This window comes from Solenopsis invicta, chromosome 7 (genome assembly GCF_016802725.1).
Source record: "Solenopsis invicta isolate M01_SB chromosome 7, UNIL_Sinv_3.0, whole genome shotgun sequence".
Lineage (NCBI taxonomy): Eukaryota > Metazoa > Arthropoda > Insecta > Hymenoptera > Formicidae > Solenopsis > Solenopsis invicta.
In genome coordinates, this window is record NC_052670.1 from 7,326,453 (window position 1) to 7,351,454 (window position 25,002).

The 25,002-nt window shown below is 36.7% G+C and overlaps 1 protein-coding gene across 1 annotated transcript in view; it reads left to right on the forward strand.

The window, feature by feature from the left end:
* The window catches only part of LOC105205406 (E3 ubiquitin-protein ligase MIB1), a 380,051-nt gene that overhangs the window by 180,537 nt on the left and 174,512 nt on the right, over nucleotides 1-25,002 (forward strand). The window lies entirely within an intron of this gene.

A 25,002-nucleotide genomic window follows, 5' to 3' on the forward strand; every position in this document is an offset into this window, starting at 1 on the left:
GGTGCTCTCTCTCTCTCTGGAATTTGTACCTTTCAAATTACTTGGCGATCGTTCGATACACGACGTTCGAATCATTACGCATTTCTCGAATTGTACTCAATTTTTTTCGTCATTTTATTTGTAAATAGTTTGATTTTTAAATTTCTCGATTGAGAAGCAGCGAACGCAAATACTCCTTATCTCACGTTGCGTTCAGTGCCATTTCTGCAACGCGAGTAATCGTGACAATGTTCCTGAAACAGAGAGCGATTGTGCGATATTCCTGAAACAGAGTTATGTGTCCGTTTGTACATGTACACGTGGCATCTACGACGCATCAGCGGTACATCTCACGCATAGCCGATCGATGCCACGGATATTCCTCGAGGCACGTTGTAATTTGAACGTCGGTGAAGCGCGATTTGCTAGCTAACGTAAGAGATGACAAGCGAGATGAGCAGTCACGTCCTCACATTCGATTGTCGCACGTATGTAAGTAGCTAGCTGTAGCCTGCATTTTATACAATTGCAGCGCTGTATCGGTCTTTTTACTGCTAGCCGATTGAGGCGATCATACATGTGTGACGAAAGTCACGGATTATTCCTACAATATAAAAGGATATAAAATTTGTAAATAACGAAATATTCGTCTCTCGCGATGAATGTGAACGATAAAATAGAATTATTCCGCGTTATATCATCTCGGTTATATCATCTCGGACGCGTTTACGCGTGTATCTAGCACGCGCTCGCCGCGTAATGCATTTCGTCTATCGATTGCACGGAGGATTATCCTCCACTGTGCAACGGAATTCGGACCGATCTTGCGATAACTGCAGTTCATTAGGAGCTCGAACCGGAAGCACCCGAGGCGGCACATAATTCGAGCTTCCTCGTACCGCGCGCCTCGCGTTGTCTCGTCATGCCTCCTCATCCGCAAGGCCACACCGGTAACGCGAGTCGCGTGGGGCGCAAAGCACACGGCCAACAATGACGGTGATACTTAGGACGACAATCCGGGGATTGATTACGTACGATTAGCGTTGCGGTGGTTACGCGTCGCCCGAGCTGCGAGATTACAACACGCCAATTATTGCACTCGGGTTTTGCAGCCCTATTATTACGGTTTCGTTTCGGGATTATTAGATTTACGTTCGCGCTAGATCGAAGATTGACGCTTATTTAGGGTTTAGAACGATATATATGCACCTAACAGACGAGCCAAATCAACTGTATCTTGTACTGAAGGTACGCTAATTTCAAGTCATAATTGCATATGAAGAATGGTGAATACATATTTATCTATAAATGAAACTTATATATTTATGTTGCAAATATGATCATTTGGTAATACAATTGATTTTACTCTCTTGGTGCAGTATAATATGTAAGATACTCCGCAGTGCTTGTATAATTCTTTAATATTTTCACATTCCGAGCACTGAATACAATCGAAATTTTCTTATACGATAATGTCAAAGTTAAAATAATTTTCCATTTATAAAGAATCAAGGTTATTTTTATTTTGTTTTAAATGAAAATCATGTTGTTAGTTTAAATGGACGGATAAACTATGAAAGATTTAAGTTAAAAATATAAAACCAGCATATTTTAAAATATTTTAACCAGTACGTTAACACGTTTTTTTCATTAATTAGAATATGGTACATGACACGTAAAATATTCTGTTCTTTTATTTATGCATGTCACATGCATATTGATAAAAATTTGAGTGTTTGCTTTTTTACAGTAGCTTCTACAATATTTAATTCTAGAAAAAGACTAAATAGAGAAATCTGAAGTTTTATTAAAAAATACTTAAGATGGAAAAATAAAGAAATATATTTATGTCAACAATGCTTTTCTACTATTTTAAGAATAATTAATTTTTAATTTACATTTTATTTCAATCTTTATTGTCCACGAGATATAAAAGCCATGAAAATATTTAAATTTAAAAAAATTTTTCTTTACAATAATAAAAAAAACAAACTTTCAAATTTAATCTGTTATAACATGTTTAATACTGATATTATTTAAACGATATTAAAATCTGAAATCTGTGCATAAAATGGTTGAGAAAAGATTTAACAACTTTTATATTTCATAATATCATTATCTATGTAACGATATCTTTATCAAATTTCAAAGTAATATATTTTTTAATAAACGTTTCTATTATTGTTTATTGTTTTGCGTCAAGTTTAATATAGTGAAGTGTTTGCTTTTTTTCATTTATATTTATAACTTGGTTTGAAATTATCGTGGTGCTCAGTGTGAAAGCGGACTCCTAAGTAGTGATAAGTCACGAGTTTGAGCCTACATCCTGTATGTACGGATTTTTGTTCGTAATTTGTACTAACAACTTAGCGGTAGTCACAGAAGAAACTCTTTAGCTCTAGATGATGTATAGAGACATATAGTTCTACCCGCTTTCATAACTACTACTGAATTTATCTTATAAATTTCAGATTATAACTGCTATCAAATAATATTTTGTATAAAACATTTTAAAAAATCTGTTAATAAATAATCAATATAATCCCTAGTCTATTAGTTTTATACGTGAGCGTGTGCATTTCTGTATGCGCAATAAATCACTTGTGTACAATCCAGGATAAAGATCACTATTTGTCTGTCTTAGCCCATTTCAAGGTAGTTGCTCTATGAAATATTAAATTTTTACGTAATATTCTTATATTGATTTAATGTATATATCAACATCTAAACATACATTATGTTCCATACAATTTTCATAGATCCATTACCTCACAGATTAAAATAAAATATGATTCATGACTTATATAATGCGCAACAACGGAGTTGTAAATTACATTGAAACTGTAATATATCGATATATCCAATTATAGCAACGTCAAAAATAATTATTTTAAAAAATGATTATTATACGGTATAAACAATTGTTATAAACGATTAATTACGATCGCGCGATGATATCTTAAATGGCATTGTTCAATTTAATTATACACAACGTGTATTATATCATTTGAATGACGAAAAGTTAATTTACAAAAAAAGAAGTGTTTAATTTTAAGATATTAAAATGTTTTATTTCCGTCTCCGTTTTTTAAACATTTAAAAATGTTTTTGTTTTAAACAATGTATAAATTTAAAACATTAAAACGTATGAAATTAAAACCTTTAACAGGTTTTAAATATTTTAGTGTTTTAAATTTAAACATCGTTTAAAACTAAAACATTTTTAAGTATTTCAAAAATGGAGGCAGAAATAAAATATTTTAATATCTTAAAATTAAACACTTTTTTTTTGAGTATTAACAAAGTAAATAGAGGTATAAAAGCGGTCGAGAGTTTTTACAAATAATCAATACACAAATTCAATATTTATATCTCCAGTCGACGAAATAAGTTAAAGTATGTAAGCTTAATTACAGTTGTCTTTACTAATGAAATCGGAGCGTTATTTATTTCAGAGTCTGTCCATTATATATATTCGCGACATTTCAATTGACTGATTAATGTCTCAAAAGACTTGAGAATGATAGCTAATCGCTCAGTTTAACGATTCGTATCCCTGCGCTTTCGTGATACGAAAATAAGATACATTTAAATTAATAAAAGTAGATATTTTCTAAATTTTGATTGAGCAAGATTTCCGCAGTTTTTTGTTATCTGTAAATGAAAAACGATTCTTTCAGAAAGCAATAATTTTAGTCGATAATGTATCGGCCGTTGTAATCCACTTTTATTATTTTTTGGGCAGCTTTATAATGCCTCGCTCCAAGAACTTCCTGTTTTTCTCGATGAAAAACTAAAATAAAAATCCAAAAACCTTATTACTGGAATTATTGGCCAACCCAATATGTGTAAAGAATGGCCGCGTTTTGAAGAGCAATATTGCGGCATTTGGGTGTAACATTTATAAATTACAATCGTATTTTCTCTTAGTGCTAATCGTGAACATATTTCAACGTATAATAATGCGAACAGCTCGCGTTATATTGCCAGCCTCGAATGCCGATGAATGATGATAGCGCGACTTTGTGTACCCAAAGCCTAGAGACTGGGAGCTTTTCAGCGAGAGGCACAAATCGACACTGGAATCATTCTATCTTTGTCTCTCGCTGAATGTTAGACAAAAACAGAATGACTCCTGTGTCGATTTACGTCTCTTGCTGAAAAGCTCCCTTTGTGTACATAGCGGTGCGACGATCTTGTGTACGATGCAGCGCGCTGCATTCCGCGGAAAACAAGCATCGCGCGAATTTTTCTATGCCCTGTTTGTATAATATTAACCGAATTAGATATACGCTGAATATTTCGTTATCCACATTTTGAATTAATTATTGATAAACGGTCTACAGGCAACCCGCGACTTTCCATTATTCGAATTATTCGATTCGCGTATTTACATTTGCGTATTTTATATTCGCTTTCCGTGCTTTCAATACGAAAACACATTTACATTCGCAACAGCGAAAAATTCGATGTGCGCGAGGTGAAACGCATCTAAATCCGCGCAACGTTAACGAAATAATTACCGTGAATATCGCGAAACAATAATTTGTAATCGCCATCCTATATCGTCGCGGTTCCTACTCCAAATTAATGAATCAAGCGAATATCTGTTTCGATAGGTAATGATGGCCCCGACACGCCTGCGAGAGTAAATTAATCGCACAGGAGTACAATGGCTAAATGCTCATAGGGAATGATCGCTTTTGGCGTCTCCGAGTACCTGTCACTATCGTGTTTCAAGAGATAACGCGACAACATTCGAAGCGGCTCACGCCGCTGCCTGCCCATCCGAAACTCTACACACGAATGGTAACGCGTCTGGAAACCACGCTTTATAAACAATAGCACGCTATACGTCATACCAGCGCCATATATTAACCAATTTGTGTCGCGCATTTTTCAACGTTTATTGCAAAATGAACGTACACCGAATATTGCGTTCTTCGCATTACAGAATAATTATTAAGCGGTCGCGCGGTTTTTCATTAATCTGTTGTCGATTCGCGATATAATTCCGCATCCTCAATTCAAAAATAATAAGCAAATTGTATTTAAATCGGTAAAAAAAATGAAAAGAATTAAATAATTGATAAACGGTCAATATTTACTGTTACAGCTGGATGTTGAAAAACAAAATAAAAAATCAGCCGAATAATAAAAATAAAAAGTATCAGAAATGAGTATGACAAATAGTCGGACTCAATTGCGCAAGTTCTATCCTATGTCATTAGTCAATTATAATTGTTTATATAACTCGAAAACTTCCGACATTTTGATATTTGATATTACGCTCAACGCTAAATTTAATTTGCATATTTTACTATATTTATTACACTATTTATTATTAATATATTATCATAAATTTACATTTAAATATTGCAGCTGCAACGGAAAATTCTGTATACAATATTTTATTGTCAGATAAATGGTCAATGCGAGAAATCGATTTCGCGAGAATGTTCCTAAAATGTTTGACGTCGGTGTCTTATGAGTATTCTTAAAGTGAGAATAAAGTAGAACAGTATTTTAGAGGTATATCGAAGAACACGCGATGGAAAATATATTCCGTGGAATGAAGTGAGTTTCACGGGTAACGTAGATCGGAAGGAAACTCGTTATCGCATTCTTACAACGCACGTACGACGCAACCGATACGCATCGCGATAGGGACGAAGTTTATGGCTCCCGCATGAATTATCTCTTGCATGCCCTCCCAGTTTCTTCGGCGCACGACAAGACGCCGATAGACGCCACTTTGTCTCGGGGATCGATATCGCGACGGCGGCACCGCCGATAGAATATCGCTTTTGATAGATTAGCCGCCCGCTGCGCCTTTGTTATCCTACGCGATTTAACGAGGTACGTCTTTGAGATCGGCAGCGAAACGATGGAAGCTGCATCCGTTCATTATTAGTGGGATGAAATGGCTAATGCGATCGAAGGTAAATCGAGAAACGAGCGGGTGGTACGATCCGTTTTCGCGTGCAATAACACGCGTTTCGAGTCAATTGGAAACTATACTGTGTTAAAAAAAAAAAAAAAAACATAAATGTCGTAATTGAAAAAAATGTTCCGTCCCGTGCACGCGATATTCATTTGTCGCGGCTTAATTATGCGCGCTCTATATACATATAATATACACCATTTGTTTATTTTATCGATTTTAATAAGTAGTTTTCCAGAGAGCTGTCACTACTGTCAGTAGCATTGCATCTTTGAGAAAAATAGCGCCATCAGACTGTGGTAGAAAGCGAACGGCGACATGATTTTTCGTGACGTAATCATTCGTGCGAATTAATCTGTCGTTTCCATTTGAAAGATCTACAACGGGATCGCGCGAATAAGTATATAATAAGGTAGAGAGATGGAAGTCCCTCGTATTCTCCTCTCATAAATCGCTGCTTATCTTGCGCAACGTGATCCACACGGAGCCATTATCATGCTAATTCACGATTACCTGTCCTGCACCCCTCGTACTCACTCACGTCCTATCTAGCTGCGCCCGGTTACGTTAAATTGGGATTGATGTCGCGACCGTGATCCAAGTCGATTACGATGACGTGCCATTAAATTGGCACTTTCAAAAATAACCGTGCAGTCGAACATGTGCATTTTCCACTTGTTAATTAGATGCGTAGATATTCGTGCGCGCGTGATGCGATACAAATCTTTGCTAATTTTTTTCCCCAATAAAAACTTATCAGTTTCGTACAATTATACGGAAAATTCTACGTTGTTAGAGGTACGTTGAATTTTTCTTTCCATGTATAGATGTAATATAAAATTTAAATAATTTTGATGTAATTTTATAGATATAAAAGCTGCTAAATCTATTCTTGAAATTTTCTAATTTGTCCTTTTCTTATTTAACTTTCCAGCAGATCAAATAAAAAAAATACTTGAATGTTATAGATATTTATTTACCGGAAAAATTATTTAAACGCTAAATGTTTATTACAAATACAGTATCTTTTAAAAAATGCATGATTATCATTGCTAATTACCGCTACACAAATTTCTGTACATTAATTTCTAATCACAGGTCAAAGATTCAATATTTACGATTATAATATTTAAAGAGAATCTGAGACCAGAAAGAGAAATAAATAGATATTTTAAGAATTCTTAAAATGGTTATTGTCAAGAAATTATTCCTGAAACAATCAGATTTTCTTCTTAAAAGATTTGGAGACAGATTAAATTAAAATTTAACGTGAAATTCAAAGTTGCTAAGAGACAGAGCGGTTAATCAAAAGCTCAACTGTTCGCGTAGTCTTACGTCGTCCGTCGCGACGTTCATTCAATGTTAATTAAGTGGATAATTAACATGATTGCACTCTCTTTCTCTCTCTCTCTCTCTCTCTCTCTCTCTCTCTCTCTCTCTCTCTCTCTCTCTTGCTGTTCCGAAAATCTAGAAACCTCGTAAAGCTGCAAAAATATCACAATTAGCCCGTTAAGGTAGTCCTCTGTAAGGTAGTTCTGTTGTTGTAGCGGAAGCGAAAGTATATGACCTGAGAACGGGTCAACCGAGAAAAAGCTTCGGGCAATTTCCGACGTTTGTTTTGTACGTGACTGTTTTTCGCGCCTGCTAATTCCTTTAATTGATTAATAAATATCTCTTCTGCGGACCTTCTATTATCTGTATTCTCTCCTAAAAATTTATTTCATTTTTCTTCACTTACACCGTCACCAAGGCATTGCTTCGAGCAAAAATATATTCACGCTAATATCGAAATATTTTTGTTTCTTTCTCCATTATTACATTCGCATAATGATTACAAAAATATAATATATATCGATACGATTATCGGATATGTTTTAAAATAACTAGCTACATAACATTCCATAGTGATATGAAAACTAGTATATATGTATTGTACATAATCTGCAATACAATTTTAAACTATATTAGCTCTAAGCAAGTCTATGGCTGCTATTAATCACATAATTAATAAAATTATTATTCAAGTTATTAACGTCCACGAAACGCGATTCATGCACACAATATGCGATTTGTCGATTAATCGTACGCAATATCGAATCACTATGTCGATTTGTATGAGATTTCTCGTGCGTAATATTGATTCATGTATCGGTGGAAATTACATGGGCATCGAAGCGGGGTCGTGACACATCGAGAACGAGATACTATCCGCACACCTACGCACGATTCCCAAAGATGAGCGTGCGTGCACGGCATATAAGCACGAATATCGATTATTTATTCGATAGCAGTTAATGCTGGTTTCCGCATTAAATTCCACGTTTCGAGCTAACAATTTAGTTGTACGATAGATACACAGGATGTATCAAAAGTCACGGCAAAGAGGAAATAGTTATATTCGAGCCTATCTGGCGCCACGACCAGCCGTTTTTCTCTTTCCTTCGTTCTCCCATCTTATTCTCGTTTTGAAGAAAAAAAAAAAATGATTCAAATCTCGCGACTTTCCCGCGGGCCGCAATCTGACGAGTAATATCATTCGTGCGAAAAGAGGCATATCGAGGTTAACTGGATTTTTATTACTCTCGGATCTGCCTAAATAAATTAAGGAACTAAACGAGACTGCTGGATTGCATTTTGGCACTGCAATATTCATGCGATTTCAAATAAATGCTTCTTTTTCTGTCAGTTTTTCCAAAACAAATAAAAAATTCAATTCTAACTATAATGACAATCATTTATATTTATTAATATTCTATAAGTATTCTGGCTCTTGTAGATTTTTGCTTGACAAAAATAACATTTTCGCTAAATATGTTGATCTTTTGTCGGACGTGTATAAACGATCGTAGGTTGTTACTATCAGTTTTCAGCTTTAAATGTCCGATTTTTGCGGGCGATCTTTACGAGTGTGACACCGGAAGCAGAGGGCGACGGTGCCAAATCCGCCAGGGAATTTCGCGTTGACAATGAATTACGGAAAGCAGGCAATTTCGTATGGACCGACTTGGGGGTGGTGGACGGCAGGAGGGTGTCCAGAGTGGGTCGGTCGGGTGGTCACAAAAAGTACAGCCAGTGGGACGACAAATCAAATTTTCGCTCCGGCTGCACGGAGCCGTGGCCCATTGTTGCTTTTTATATGCAAAGCAGGGTTAAATTATGGCGGGGGAAAGGAGGCGACGGTGGCGACGGATTCTGCGACCCGGGTCGGACCATTGTGCTACTTGCTGACCGGAAGCATCATTGTATTACCACTGCCGTGAGAGCGGTAGCCGCTATTTAAATGTATTTCGCCTGCCGTTCCAGCCGTGGTGAACACGCGCGGTGCGCTCGGTGAAATACACTCGAGATGCATTTTGTCCCACTTCTCATCTTGACTCGATATATTGTAATGACAAATTATGATGGGAAGACGAAGCGACGGCAAATTTCTACAAAAGGCAGAGAGAGGTCTGGCGATTTCATTTTGTTGAACTTTTTTTTTACATATAAATGGATTTTGCAAGTTTTATTTTCTATTTTATTTACTTTTTGCATATTTGTATTTATACATTTTTTGTATTTAGAGATGTATTCTAGAGGAATTTTATATAAATACTACGCATTTATGTTTTTCCATCATTGTTGTCACAACACTACATGCACTCTACCAAAATTGCAACATAAGTGCATGTTTATATGACGCGCTGCAGGGAAAAGTGCAAATGCGCATTTCACGCATTTTTGCGATTCCGGTTAAAACGTTTCAATGGGCAACACAATAACATGATAAATCGTAACGATGATAAAATGGAAAGTTATGTTCGCTCGAAAGTGCAGAACGATACAATCTGTCCGAAAGTAAGTTAAGTAGATTTTTTGTTCGCGACAATAGCGACAAAATGTCTAATATAGACGATCACCTATAAACTTTATCAAGCTGAATATCTCGTCGCATCTTCAATACGAGATTGCGTCAATCTTTGTCCACATTTTCTAACGAACTCGTTTATTCCCCGAGTCGCTAGTGATAATTAATCGTTAATAAATAACTTCGGTTGAAACAACCTCCCGAACGTGCCACCGTAATCACTTTAAACCTCTTTGAAGGCCCTTTCACGATCGCATAGCAGAGACCGATAACGCTATATTAAAATTGACGCGGTGATACGATTAATGCAAACGCAGTTGGAGCACCGGCAGATCGATCGAAGCGGCTCGTTCGTTTACACGATCGGCCAGCCAACATACTCGGTATATTCCTATATCACGATCCACTCGCAACATGCTTGTTGCAACACACGCTGCGGTTACGCGCATCATCACCACCACCAGCACCACCACCGCCGCCGCCGCCGCCGCCGCCGCCGCCACCGCCACCGCCACCGCCACGGCCGCTATCGTCATCCTCTTCACCCGATCATCGTCATCATCGCGATCATCATCGTCATTGTCATCATCGGCGGTGGCATTATCGTTATTATCGGTCGGTCACCGTCGCGTTTCAGTGGCACCCGCGGGCACCCGCCGCGTTTATCGATTGAATTTAGCATAATCCCGTATTCTACGTACATAACTGGCCGCAATTCACCGCTCAATTCCATACACCGCGATGCGTCACGCCGCGTGCAATGCGTGGACAAGACTTCTGCCCACGCTGCGTTTCACGCGCAGCTGTGGCCACGTTGCAGTTACGGGGGGAGACCCAGTTGGCCGCGCGAATTATATCAAGCGGATACTCGGATGGATATGCCAACGAGGTAAGAGATTAAGGACGAGACGTCTGAAATATGAAAAGGCAACAAATTGCCGGACGTCATTCTCCTCTGTTCAATTTGTAAGAAATCTTGCACGTGAGAAACGTGGCGCAAAAGAAACCAATATACGTGTCAGAAGTGTGAAGTTGAAAACAACTCCGACACCGTTTCCGGCGAAAGAAAAGTTGCCGAGCTTTCCAGAAAACTGCTAAGCACTATTTCATTTTAATATGATTTAATGGAGGGATTGTGTTGAACGAGTTTTCAACGTTTTCGCGATTTTCTTATTGCTAACCCAGTTTCGCGAAGAACCATCGGGATGTATCCCAGGAGATCAAATGTCTTCACCTGAAAAATTATTAGCGGCCATCCCTTTTTTTTTCTTTTTTTTATCTTTTCTCGGTATTTCAATGCGTGACAATGCGCGTGGCTCGGTATCTTAGAGATTAATCGTAGCGACGTGCGTTTAACTTGCATTCGGAAATTTACAAATCGCGTAAACTAGTATTCCCCGCTAAAAAGAAACGAAGAAGAAAGCTCGATGCTCGCGCGCGGGCGGCGGCGCTGGGTTTTCGGATGGTATAGCACGCGTTCTCGCTCGCAACATAACTCCCACAAAATTTACTGGCTGCAGAACCGCGCGGCCCGCCACCACGATTTACCTGCACTTTTATCGCGCCCGTATATATAGAAATACACATGTACGCGTATATACGTGTATATACGATGGGGGAGACCCAGCTGTCGGTTGCACGAGCTCGTAAGTATTTCCGTACACACAATTCGCGAGTGGTATTTGCACGCCCTTGTATATCGCACGTACGTGGTACATAAATACATCAAAATAAAGGAACGAGGGAAGAATCAACGAGGACAGGAATGCGATTTCGTGCAGTAGGTCGAGGACCGCTTTAAGTGACATTAAATGCACCTTTACGTGCGCAACAGATTTGACGATTACGAAATTACGTACAGATAATTTGCAAGATTCATTCCGCACGTTTTGATGGCGCTGTTAAAGCTTTCCGGGTATTGTGAAGTTTATTTGCCGTTTAGCGGAACCGCAAAGCTACGCGATCCGTGGATTTTTATGAGTTATAGTGGATCGGCGGTAATCGCGAAATTTCACGGGTATTTTTATATCGCTCGCCTGTGCAAAACGCATGCGAAACTATATGAGTTATGGATGGGGAAATTTACGGTGTATTTATGGCGCCTTACGACATCGTGATTTCTGATAAGTTGCGCGGCGCAGCGCTGCTTCTTGAATGAGACTCATCCGCTGAATCACATTCGAATCAACACTCCTTCGCGTTTCGCGTTCCACTTGCCGGGAGGAGACGCGAAATAATAACTGAATTATTGGAACGAGTTAAAATTGGAGAACTGTTGCGCCGTAAAAAAATATTAGTCACGACATAGACACTCGCCAGTAATAAATTTGCATTCCATTTATAAAATAACGGCGCGAGAAATGCTTTTGCTTTAACCGGAATTTGAATCGATAATCGCGATCGAAAGATGCAGAACGATAACGCGCAGTTAGCAAAAGAGCAAGTACAAGGATGGCGAATATCCGCGTTTTACGTTAACCGAACGATAACGCTTGCTCGCGTCAAACGCGATTTTCTGCCGTGCGGTTTAATTACTTCACTTGCACGCTTTCACTCGCGTGGCTAATATTCTGTCAAAGAGCATCACCGTATCCATAACGTCCGCGAATTCCTGCCTCCGGGGCTACCTTCGCGATAACGAGGATTGAAGGTGGATCGCTAGAAAAAGAGAAGAGAAATGAAAAGAGAAAGAGCAGAAGGGAGGAGAGAAAAAAAAAAGCATCGGAACGGCGCGGACAAAAAATCGCTCTTGTGCGATTGAAATACGATGAACGGTTTGATCGGGTTTCCGATGGACGAGCGAAACTCCACATAAAGTTAATACCCACAGCGGCTACGACACGCTAAAATACACACGTGCGCGGCTATGTATATATCACGCGGATTTTCTCATGGGATTTCCAGTCCGGTGACGGAAGTCGGTCGAATTTTTTTTTTTTTTTGTTTTGTTTTCCTTTCTGTCGTCCGTTTCCTTTTTCTCCCTTTTTTCCCTTTTTTTTTTTGTTATTTCCTATCAGTCGGAGAAGCGAACGAATGATTATTGGGTTTCCAAACGGAGTACGCGACGCGAATTTATTTTTAGATTTCCAAGGCACGGCCGAGTTATCTGTAACCGTAGCCAGCGTCCAATTACATCGAGAATCTTTATATTAATCGGCGAACGCGTTAAGCGCCGATATTTATCGGCAATTCGATATTTCTATTTGAAGCTGTTTTTTTTTTTTCTAATATTTACGAACACGTGCAAGCTCGCTAATTTTCCAGAGCGCAATGGTATCATGGGGCCAGCTTCTACGCGGTAAATGGTTTGCACGTTTCCGCCGGCTACTGCGCCACGGTTAATGAATCATTCCTGATTCTGAAACGAATAGTCGACTCGTCGTCGCAACGTTTCCAGGGGGAAAAAAAACGCGATGTAAACTGAATCGTCAAAAAGATTTTAAAACAAGCAGATGCACACGCGAGAAAAAAAGTGTAAACGATGTCTGTGAAAAATAAAGCTGTAACATATAGGTCCGGTTTTTCATTATCTGGTTAACTTGTAGTTAAACTTAACTTGATGTTTTAACCAATGAGCTTCACCTATAGCATCATCACGAGTCAGGTTAAATTTAACCACAAGTTAACCGGATAATGAAAAACCGGGCCATAGTTAGATATCTTTATGAAAGATTTTTGATCTTTTTGTTATCATACAGAAGATTTCTAAAACTTTTCACATTTTACTTATTTACTTTCCCTGACCGTTTTTAATTTCACCAAGTTTCCGAGCTTACTTGTCGTAAGACCGCCCCGGTGGTATCGATGATAGAAGGCTACGGAAACTAATCCGGTCGATGTGGATCGCGCTCCCAAGTTTTCGATCCCGCGTTAACCGACGAGTTCGGGCGCGAAACGGGCACGGGAGAGTTCGCGAGATGCATTAAAGCCGCGTCGAACTCCCGCGCCGAAACTTGCCAGCGGTACCGCCGCGGTCTCGTTTCATCGTTTTCGCCGATCCATCCACCCCGGCGGCTGGCTTTAGGTGCCGCGACGGCGTGTGTACATAAACGCGAAATCCATTAACGACATCGCCCACATATTCCCGCATGTACCTGAGATCTGTATGTGTGCACACGCACGCTCGCGCTCGCACGAAAGACGTATTACGGTCGTCCTTGCGACGTGAAAGCGTCGTCAACGGATCGGGACGCGTCGTGTTAGCGAATTATTTCCTCGTACTATACAGTACAAATGCCTTTCGCACGGATCACGAAAAGGAATTTTCAGAAAGTTGCTTTCGCTGAAAGTTTCAAATTTACCTTAAACACTAATCGATTGTTTGAACTGTTTTTACGACAGGTTAAAATCAGGAATGTATTTTCTGATTTTATGTATAGGGCATTTCTCAAAACATTGAGAAAATTGTGAAAAAATTATAGTTGGTTTACATTGCATTTGAAAGTTATAGAAAAAATTTGGCAGCGATTTTCTATTTGGATAAAAAATTATTTCAATAAAAAGTAGACACGTGATTTAATGAAATTATATTTAATAATGAAATAAGGAAAAAAGAAATAATAAAAAAAAATGAATTTCTTATTTAAGTATTATTTTAAATATTCGAGATGATTTATGTAAAGTCTCTTTGCGATGCAAGACAGATCAGTTCTATAAAATAAACAAAATTTATTTATTTGTTTATTTATAAAATAACTAAATCGTCAATCACACTAAAATTTTGTATAAATTATTTTGAATACTTAAATTACTTACACAAAAAGTTGAGATTTTTCTTAATGTTGTAAAAATAATTTAATTTTTTTAATAACAAATAGAGTAAATAAACTATAAAACTATATTATTAAATAAAAATATAATTTTATTTGCGCAACTTATATGTACACATAGTTTATGTGAAGTGTTAACATTAACACATTTCCAAATTCCATTTACTTTGCATGATAAGTTCGATACATTCTTAATTATTTCTTGAAAAATGTATTTTTTAAAGCCTGAATGACCCAGAAAAGTAAACGATTTTAATCATCTTGGATTGCCACTAATGATTTTCAAATACGAAACGCTTGCATTAAACTGATTGCACCGTAATAATTCTCAATGCAACTGGCAGCCGCGTCTGACCAATATCGGCCGCTACTACTTGCGCTGCATTGAACTGACAAGCCACGGTGCGTTGGTCGTAAAAAATACTGAAAGGAGGAAATTATATTTTTTCTTCGTTTCTAACTTTTTAATTAATATTCCTTTTTCTCGCGCACCGAGCACAACGAAAAATTATTAAAAAAAAAAAAAAAAAGAAAGAGAGAAAAAAATATTGCGTAAAAGTAAAGTTACGGGAATTGCCGGCGGGTTCTTATCATTCACAATGCTGGATTGTTGCAATTGCAAATGGCGCGACGAAACTTTGAAACACAAGCGAATTTTACCAAAAGCATCGCCGAGGGAACGCCAGCTTTTCATTCGGTCAGCTTCAGGCAAAATATCATTTCGCGGCGATAAGCCGGCGCGCTGCGACCGGGACCGTGCGCGCGTAAAACGCGTGTGTAACGCGCGCGCACGCACGCGCACACACACACACACACACACACACACACACACACAAAACACCCGCGCGCTAATATCTATCTGACCGGCCGCGATATATATTATACCGTCGCGGTTTCGTATTTGCATCGCCATGTTGCGATGATGTTATCTCGCGAAATTGCACGCCGTACCGTGTAACGAACTCGATTCGTTTCGCGGGTATAGATTTTTAATATAGGATTATTACAAACGCTGTATAGAAATATATGATAATTCCGCGTCTGCATGTAATACAAATCAAGTGCGTTCGTCGGCCGAGGAAGAGGGTTAATCACTGCGATCTGCGTCATCGTGGATACGACCGCATCCAAAGCCGGCGGGGATGTCTCGAATTCCCGACATAGGATTAAAACGCGACCGTTTCGGTTAAAGGAGAGCTAAATACCAGGCCGCTCGAATCGGAGATTCCTCCGGGAAACGTTCCGATTGTGCGCGTTTTCCGTATGCGTGTCCGATCCTCTCTTTCCGGCACAATTTGTTCTCGGTGATCGGACTCACGTCGGGCATTTGGGCGACACATACGTAGAGCATCGCGACATCGACATTAAATTCGGAGGGTCCGTCAAAAGACGCGATATCTGACGAACGACAGACGACGACGATGACGACGAAGAGAAAAGAATCGAGGTGTGCGGGTCTGCGTCCCTTCGCTCTTCGATATCGTGCTGTCGTTCAGTTTGCCTTCTATAAACAGGAAAAACTATCCCGCACCAATCACCCTCGCCCTCACCACGCTTCGCTTTGGAAAGCTCTTTTTTCCATCCACCCTCTCTCTCTCTCTTTCTCTCGCTCTCTCTTTTTCCCCGATAGCCTCGAAAATCTCGCGTGTGTACTACGCGCCAGTCTGCCGCATTTATCTTGGTCATCCCTATCACACGAGAGAGACAGAAAGAGAGAGCAAAGGATGAGAGGGATGGAAATCGGCACGAAATGTAAATCACCGGCATTTCGAAAGCCTCGCGGGCACTCTGGATTTGCGGTCGATCCGATCGCATTTATCGGCGCGCCGTCATTTTTCTCGCATCCAAGTTGAATCGCGGCTACAGACGACACGTTCATTAATTTATCGCAATTAAATCGCGCCTGCGTTACATCGCGGCTCGAGCCGCGTGGCGAGTAATTCCTTCAGCGATGCGTGAGAGTCGACACCTGTCGTATACAACGCTACGTCCTATCTTCAAAGCATCAGATTTAATGGCGGATTTCCCGTGGAATTAATCTTGATTGAACGAGTCTTTCTCGGATATGTCAGCAATCCATGTTAAATACTCTCGCGACGAGGAGTATCCTCTCGAAATGGAAAAATTGCTCCGGAAAATCGATTGACGGATTCGTGATTAAAATTTGATGTAACTAAGATGAACTATTCTTTCTCTCCCTCTCTTCCCGCCCCCTGTCTCTCTCACATACATATGCGCGTATCATTACGCAATTCGTAGTAAGATATTGACACAGCACTAGAATACATAATTTATCCCCGCGGACCTGGTTCGCGCGCGCCTGCCGGATCTCTCCCGGGCGAGTCAATATTTGCCGACGTCATGGAATTTCTGCTGGTGCAGTGCGACCAGGTATCTGATAGATACGCGAGCGAGCGAACGTCAGCTTTGCCGGATACGTCGCGAGCCGCGACTGAAGCCGCGGTGAAGCATGTAAGACGATCCTCGATCAATGAAGATAAGGATCGATTTGCACCGTACGGAAGCGAAGAGTTCGACGATGACGTAGCCTCGTCATGGTGACGATTAATTCCGAAAGTTAAAGGACTGTATTTGACATACAGTCCATGCGAAGAAAATAAAATTTGGAAATGTGTTAATTTTAACATTTCAAATAAACTTTGCATATATAAAGGTTGTGCGAATAAATTTTTTTTTATTTAATAATATATTTTTATAGTTTATTTACTCTATTTGTTATTAAAAATTAAATTATTTTTTACATTAAGAAAAATCTCAATTTTTTGTGTAAATAATGTAAGTATTCAAAATGATTTAGACAAAGTTTTATTATGATTGTCTGTTTAATTATTTTGCAAATAAATAAATGAGTTTTGTTTATTTTACAGAATTGATCACTGAATCGCAATAAAACTTTACATAAATCATCTTGAATATTTAAAGTATTTAAATAAAAAAATTCAGATTTTTTTCATTATTTTTTATTTTATTAATAATTATATTTTTATTAGAGTACATGTTTTTTCTTATTAAAATAATTTTTTATGCAGATAGAAAATTGTCGCTAAATGTTTTCTACTACTTTTAAATGCAATATAAAACAACCTGTGAGGTAAATGTACGGTATTATGCTACTAAATAACACAACCGTAATTTATTTTGTGTCTGTAATAAAATAGCTCATTAATGCTGCTCATTAATTCGCAATCATAAATAATTTGCAATCTTTGAAAGTTATTGAAAGAAAAAAAAATAAATTTATGAGTAAATCTGTAATTAATTACTTATTTCTCTTGTATATAAAAATATTTTTGTTTATTTTCAACTTTTATCTACGTTTTCGCTAAATTACAATATTAACTTTAGATCAAATTTATACACTCAAAAAAAGAAGTGTTTGATTTTAAGATATTAAAATGTTTGTTTTCAGTCTCTGTTCTTCAAACATTTAAAAATGTTTTTGTTTTAAACGTACAAATGTATAGATTTAAAATACTAAAACTGAACTTTTTAACAGGCTCTAAATATTTAAAATCTAAACAGGATTTTAATGTTTTTTAAATCTAAACATCGTTTAAAACTAAAGTATTTTTAAGTATTTAAAAAACGAAGATTGAAATAAAACACGTGTTATCTTAAAATTAAACGCTTCTTTTTTTGCATATGATTTTATCTAACGCGACTTAATTTTTTTTCAAATAATCCGTAAAAAATTAGTTTTTGCTTAAAACATAATTCCGTGCATTTACCTAAATTTTTTCATGATTCTCTTAATATTTTGAGAAATGTTCTATACATTCTTAATATTTCTGCAAAAGAGTCTGTCTCGGGAGACGGTCGAGCCGAAAAAATGTCGGGTGTCGGGAGGGCGCCTATTTGTATGCATCCCGCTTCGTAAAGCCGGCTGCATGTAATTATAGCAAATTGCGATTGCCGGTCAACCGAGTCGCGCGAATCCGTGCACATATGCGCGCGCGCTCGAATCAACGTTAATCAATAACGATAAATTGCTGCCGATAAATTATATTCTGTGCAATTACAACGAATTACAAAAATTAATTAAAAACTCTATCCCGCGCGCACGGCCCGCGCGTAATCCCTACCCCGGACGCGCTCCGGCGCACTCACTCGGCTTATTTGTAAATCGCATTTTGCGCGTGATCCCAAGTTTATTTCCCGAGCAGATATTTTTCGCGTCTATTAAATTAACGTATAATTGCTGTTACACAGACGACGCAGTCGTTCCATTTCATCATTCACTCCGCGCGCGCGCTCTATACAGTAGAAATAAAATAAACACGCGGTGTCCGTCGAAAGCAATCGTCCGACCCGGCGAATAATTCCACTCGGTGTATTTTTTTTTGTTTTGTTTTTTTTTTTAATGAAAGAGATACGAGCGTTTACGGAATAGCGGCTCGTATCGGATTTCCACGTTTGTTTTTGTTAAGTGCGTACGTGCGCGAGCGGGCAGCGTGCTTTTTCGACTTATTCTAACCTTACCTCGCGTCGTCCCCAGCGGTGGAGATGAGAGGGAGTGGGACCCAACGGTCGCGGGATACCAGTTTTATTCATCCGTCCGCCTTCTCTTCCACGCGGAATCGGCCCACGCCAGGAAGCGTCGGAAACGAGCGTCGGCGACGGTGCGGCGACGGTGCGGCGACGTGGTGGAAAATAATTCCAAGGACCGTCGCTCATCCGATAGGGAAACAACAAAAAGGGGACAGACGCGCGACGACGCCTCGTTCGAACGCGCGTTCCGCCCTTCGACTGTATTCGTGACTCGTCGAGTGGGTCCGTGCGTCGCGCGGGCTCGGCCCGTCGTCTCGTCTCGTCGCAACGCACGTACGACGCGCGGGTGTGCGTGCGTGCGTGCGTGCGCGCGAAGGTGCGCACTGTGCGAATGTATACCTGTGCGCTCGTGTGTGGAACACGTGAACACGCGCGATATTCTCCCGCGATTTACATACCGTCGCGCGGCAGCAGCAACAGCAACAGCAGCAGCCGCCGCTCGCGGCCATTTCTCGCCGCCGACCTCCTTTCTTCCCCGCGAGAAGTTTCCGCCCAGCCTACTTTACCGACGTGGCGGCAACGGCACCTCCACCCCCTTCATCGATATGCCGTGGCAATCGCCGCTCAGTTCGATCACCCTCCCGCCTCCGACTTGCGCGACTTGTGTGCTGATTTCGCGTGGGATATGCAGCCTGGAGGGAAATGCGTCCCGATAGAGGATATTCACCGTCATCATCGCCCCACGAACGAGAGTACTTCCCATCTCGGCATCCGCACGCTCTCGAGGCGAGTTTCTCAAATATAATTAGTGTCCGCCATGCGATGTTTCTCCGCGAAAAGTAGGTTAAAATGATGTTATCGCACGCGAAGGATTACCGGGAAATATTTTGATGACAGATTTTCTTCGTGAAGATATATTGGCGAACTTGCGATATATATTTCGCTTTCTCTGTTTTCATTGCTTTCGCGATATGATAGATATCCAATATCTAGGGGAGAGATACCCTGCTAGAAATATATGCAGTTTTCCTAGACAGTTTTCTGTCCAGTTATTGTCTAGCATTACTGTATTCTCATTAGTCGTTACAGCATTGCGTGTCAAATGAACAAGAACTTGAGAAAGTTTTATTCAACAGTTGAAGCAATTTTCCTGATAAAAATATGCGTTGTCATCTACTCAGTTATTATCTAGTATTAATACACTGTGAAAAAAATTTCTAAATTTTAATAAATAAATAAATAAATTATATATATATATTTATTTATTCGAACAGTATTAATACAATATTTACTTACGGTACATAAATATTTACTTTGTAAGAAAAAATTATACTTGAATTTAGTGATTTTTGTACTAAATAAATATATATTTACATTTAATAAATATTTGATTAGCACTATTCGAATACATATTAAAATTTCGTAATTTTTTTCTCAGTGTAAATAAGTTTTTACATTTGCTTGCTAAACAATTGAATAGACCATTTATTGCTTTATTTTTATTCAATAAATAAATACAAATTTTGCGCATTGTTTGTGCGCAGCAAAACTGCACTTAAAAAAAAATGTTTAATTTTTAGATATTAAAATGTTTTATTTCTGTCTTCAGTTTTGAATTACTTAAAAATGTTTTAATCTTAAGCGATGTTCAGATTTAAAACACGAAAATATTTAAAACCTGTTAAAACTTTCAATTTTATACGTTTTAGTGTATTAAATCTATACATCGTTTAAAACAGAAACATGTTTAAATGTTTAAAAAACGGATACACAAATAAAAAAAACATTTTAATATCTTAAAATTAAACACTTCTGTTTTGAGTCTATAAATAAAGCGTCACATCTTTATTGGAATTCTCAATAGTTTTATTTTCCAGTTATTAGACAGAAGTAATAGAACTGTTTAATAATTATTCAAAAAATGCAATTTCTACTAGAGTACCAAATGCGCGTACCACTTGAGTTATCTTTCATTACATTTTCCATCAAATATAGGATATGCATAGGATATTTGATGGACTGTTTCGTACTCGAGTGAACGTTGGAATTATAACTCAATGTTTCAAGTATCTATTACTGCAATAATTAATACATGGTTGTTTGCGGTCAGTGAAAACTGGGAAGTGAGGGAAAAATCAAGCAATTATAAAATGGTTTGGGAAAATCGGAAAAAATCAGAGAATCAAAATATTTATTAACTTAAGATAAAATTACTGGAAACCAATTCTAAATTATCAAATTTTATTTTATTTATTTTTTATTTTTTAAATATACTTTTTTTAATTATTTAAGGAAACATTGTAAATATTTTTAATGATTTTTAAATTTTTCAGTGAATAAATTGCAGAAAGCTATTAACAGATTAGTAAAAACGAAAAAACTTTTGCAAAATCAAAATGCTGTTTCATAAATTACTCATAGCAAGACTATAAAAAAGTTATACAAAATATTTACGAAATGCTTTAATAATTCTTTTAGTGTATTTTTTTAACACGAACAGATTTGTTAGGTGAGATATTTTATTTTTATTTCGTATACAAAGAATAGATAAGTACTTTTTTCAAAAGTGTAAAATATTTTTATCATAAATGTTTTAAAAGTGCGTCGAAAATAAAAATAATTAAATTTTTATTTTATATTATTGTTTATCATATATTTTAAAAAATTTTGTAATAAAAAATTTTAATATTTTTTATTTGTTTTTATTAAGTATTTTTGTTTGTCTTTAGTCAAGGAATTTTTCTAAAAAATGACAGAAAATCGGGAAAAGTCAGGAAATATTTTTTTTTGTTTGACTGACAACTTTATAATAACAAATTGATTTATTATTAGCAGGGTCAGCAACTTATTAGAATTCCGAGTGTGAAATTTTGTGGTTAATTGGAGAAGAATGGGTAGCCCAAAAAACTGTTACAAATTGTTCTCTCCTTTTTTTAATGAAAAGCATATTTATTGCTGTTTACAACTACAGACGTTGATCGTCGAGTTGCATTTGTGCATATAAATCTATTTACAAGTTCATTTAAATCTAGGATTTCAGTTATATTGCAATAAATGTGAAGGATTGCGAGGCTGTTTAAGCGGCTTTGCTCCATCGTTGATCTTAAATACGTTTTCAATCTTTGCAAAGTTGAAAACGAGCGCTCACGCAGAAAAAAACGGTATCAAATATTAATATCAAATTAAAATTAATATACTATTTAACAATCATTGTTTTATGTATAAGCAGGAAATTATAGTTTCGCTTATATATGAAACAATGATAATCTTGCTTATATATAATTTAATCTTTTTAAAAATATTTGATAATCTTAAATTTCAATCAAATATATTTTATTTATTTTAATATTATAATAGTTATGTAAAGAACACAATACAATTATTTTGATAATAGTAATATTTAAAAAATTTTAATTCAAAATATTGTTATTGGAAGATATTGTTATTTTCTATCTAATATTTTTTCTTTTCATAAAAATTATTATTCTATAATGAAATATTTTTCTTCATGAAATTATATAAATTTCTTCATTCAAGCAAATAATGTCTGTTTAACGTTATTATAATTTTATTTTACTATTTAACATTTTGAAAATAGATATTTTTAAAAGAATATTCTTTTACAAGAATGTTCTTTTCCGTATAACAATGCATGATATTACCGGCGTTGTGAACAAAATTCTAATTAATTTTGAAAACTTACTAATCATTTACTGGCAAATTTTATTTTAATGTTACATCTTTCAAAATACTCATTTCGATTTTTCTTTGTTTTTTTTTTGTTACAAGGTACAGTTTGGCCATTGAAAAACTATAGTAAATAATTTTGGAAAAAATAGGTTAAAATTTCAAATGTGGAAATTCTATACTCAAATTACTGTTTCACACACATTCCATATATAAGTTACTGGCGTTATAAGCCTATACAGTAATAGCTGCAAAAGATTCAAATTGTATCTGTGAATCTTCTGAATCGCATCGCCTTTGGAATTATCGAACTTATAAAATAATTAAAAATATAAAAGTGATTAATTATTATTTATTTCATTAAAGATGTATCGAAAAAAAGAATTAAATATTTAATAATTAATAAATAACATTAATAAAGAAGCAAGAATTTTGAAATAAATGACCTTGAGTTATTTTTACAATTCATGTATTCTTAATTATATTAATTATTAATTTTACTATTATTATTTATCAGTTTTATATTAATATCATTTATTGTAACAAAATTTGTGGTGGTACAATTTAATAAATTTTATAAAAATGTATTATTTATTAAGTAATACATGTTTAATCTTTATAGCACATAATTGCAAATGTATATAAATGTATAAAATGTGTATAAATTAAATGTATATAAATTAAAATGTATATAAATTAAAATATTCTGCAATAATAAACCTTTTATAAAAATATAAAAATTTAATATGAAATTAATTACATTATTATTGGCTGCGTAAATTAATTAAAAATTAACATTGGTATATTGTACTTGAAATTTTTAAGTATTATGAACATTTACAAACGAGATAAAATTTTTTAATTTTTGTTTAGATTATTCATTTCTCATTTATTTTATATTTTTGTCTTTAAATGTTACTTGTATTAAGTAGAAATATAAAATATATGATAAGTATAATTTTTAGACGACTGGTATGTGTTCAACAATTTTCTTCTACTATTGTTTACTTTCTTTCTTTCTCTTTATTTATTTCTTTTTTCTCCAACTTTTTATTTTCGCGAAAGAAAGTAAAATAAAAAATAAAATAATTTTCATAGTAGTGAAACGTACTTTAATTCATGACGGAAGAAAAGTAAGGTGTCCTCATATCATGTTTTCGTATTTTTCTGCGCATTGTACCAGTCGCTTCCGTGTTTAAATTCTTGAGTAACATGTCAGTTGAATTTGTTACTGCAATATGGTCGCTGTTGGAACAAAATCTTATTAGCTGTTCAGTAATGTGCGCAGTAGTACACTTTACTTTCTTTCCATCGTGATTTAATTAAGAATAAGACGTAAAATGTGTGTGTGTGTGTGTGTGTGTGTGTGTGTGTGTGTGTGTGTGCGCACGCGTAATTAGTGATGTGTGTGTGTGTGTGTGTGTGCGCGCGCGCGTAATTAGTGAATACAATCTTTAAATTTGTAAAGCTACGAGAAGAAGAAAAAATAACTCTCGAGTAAAAAGGGACATTAATCTAAACGAAGAGTTGCTTGTTCAGGTACGAAGAGTGTCAGCTGTGAGTGACGCACTTAGTACCTCCCGTTATTCCCCTATTCCTGCAACCGTTTTGTACCAAACCCCCCGCATTACTTTGCGCTCCAGTATTATTAATGCACGATCTCAAATTAGCGCATTTGCGTTTTTTTTTCGTGAATGTTTTCTCTTATGAATTTACCCCGTCTTGAATAGATCCCAAAGTCCTTGTGACAACGAATTCTCAATGTCGGTTAAAATCTAGCTCGTTCTTACTTTCATTCACAAATTGGTGGTTTTTAGAGAAAACGGAAAACAAAAATTTGGTGAATCAACATTTCGCATATCTATTATGGGAGTATGGTTATCATAATACGTTAAATTTATTAACCTTATATCTTACTAGAATTATAATTGTATTATTGCCCTCGATCAATTCTAGGTATGTACGTTTTCTGTCGCCATAAAATGTAACACGTATTTCTCTTGTATACTTTCAGGTAAGTGAAGTATTGAAACCTTTGCCGAGGATGCATTTTGACATCGCTGACGCGGTGAGTAACTGGATTTGTCAAGATACTAACCCGAGAACGCGAAAGACAATTCTATCGCGTTCCATCAACGCGCATTTGCATCAATCTTTTAGCAGGGCGTCTATATGACAGCGACTATTTACCGTCGAAATGACATTAATCGTTTTCGTACCAAAATATAATGCCGGTGCGTCCGCGTTTTCCCGCGAAAACGAAATAA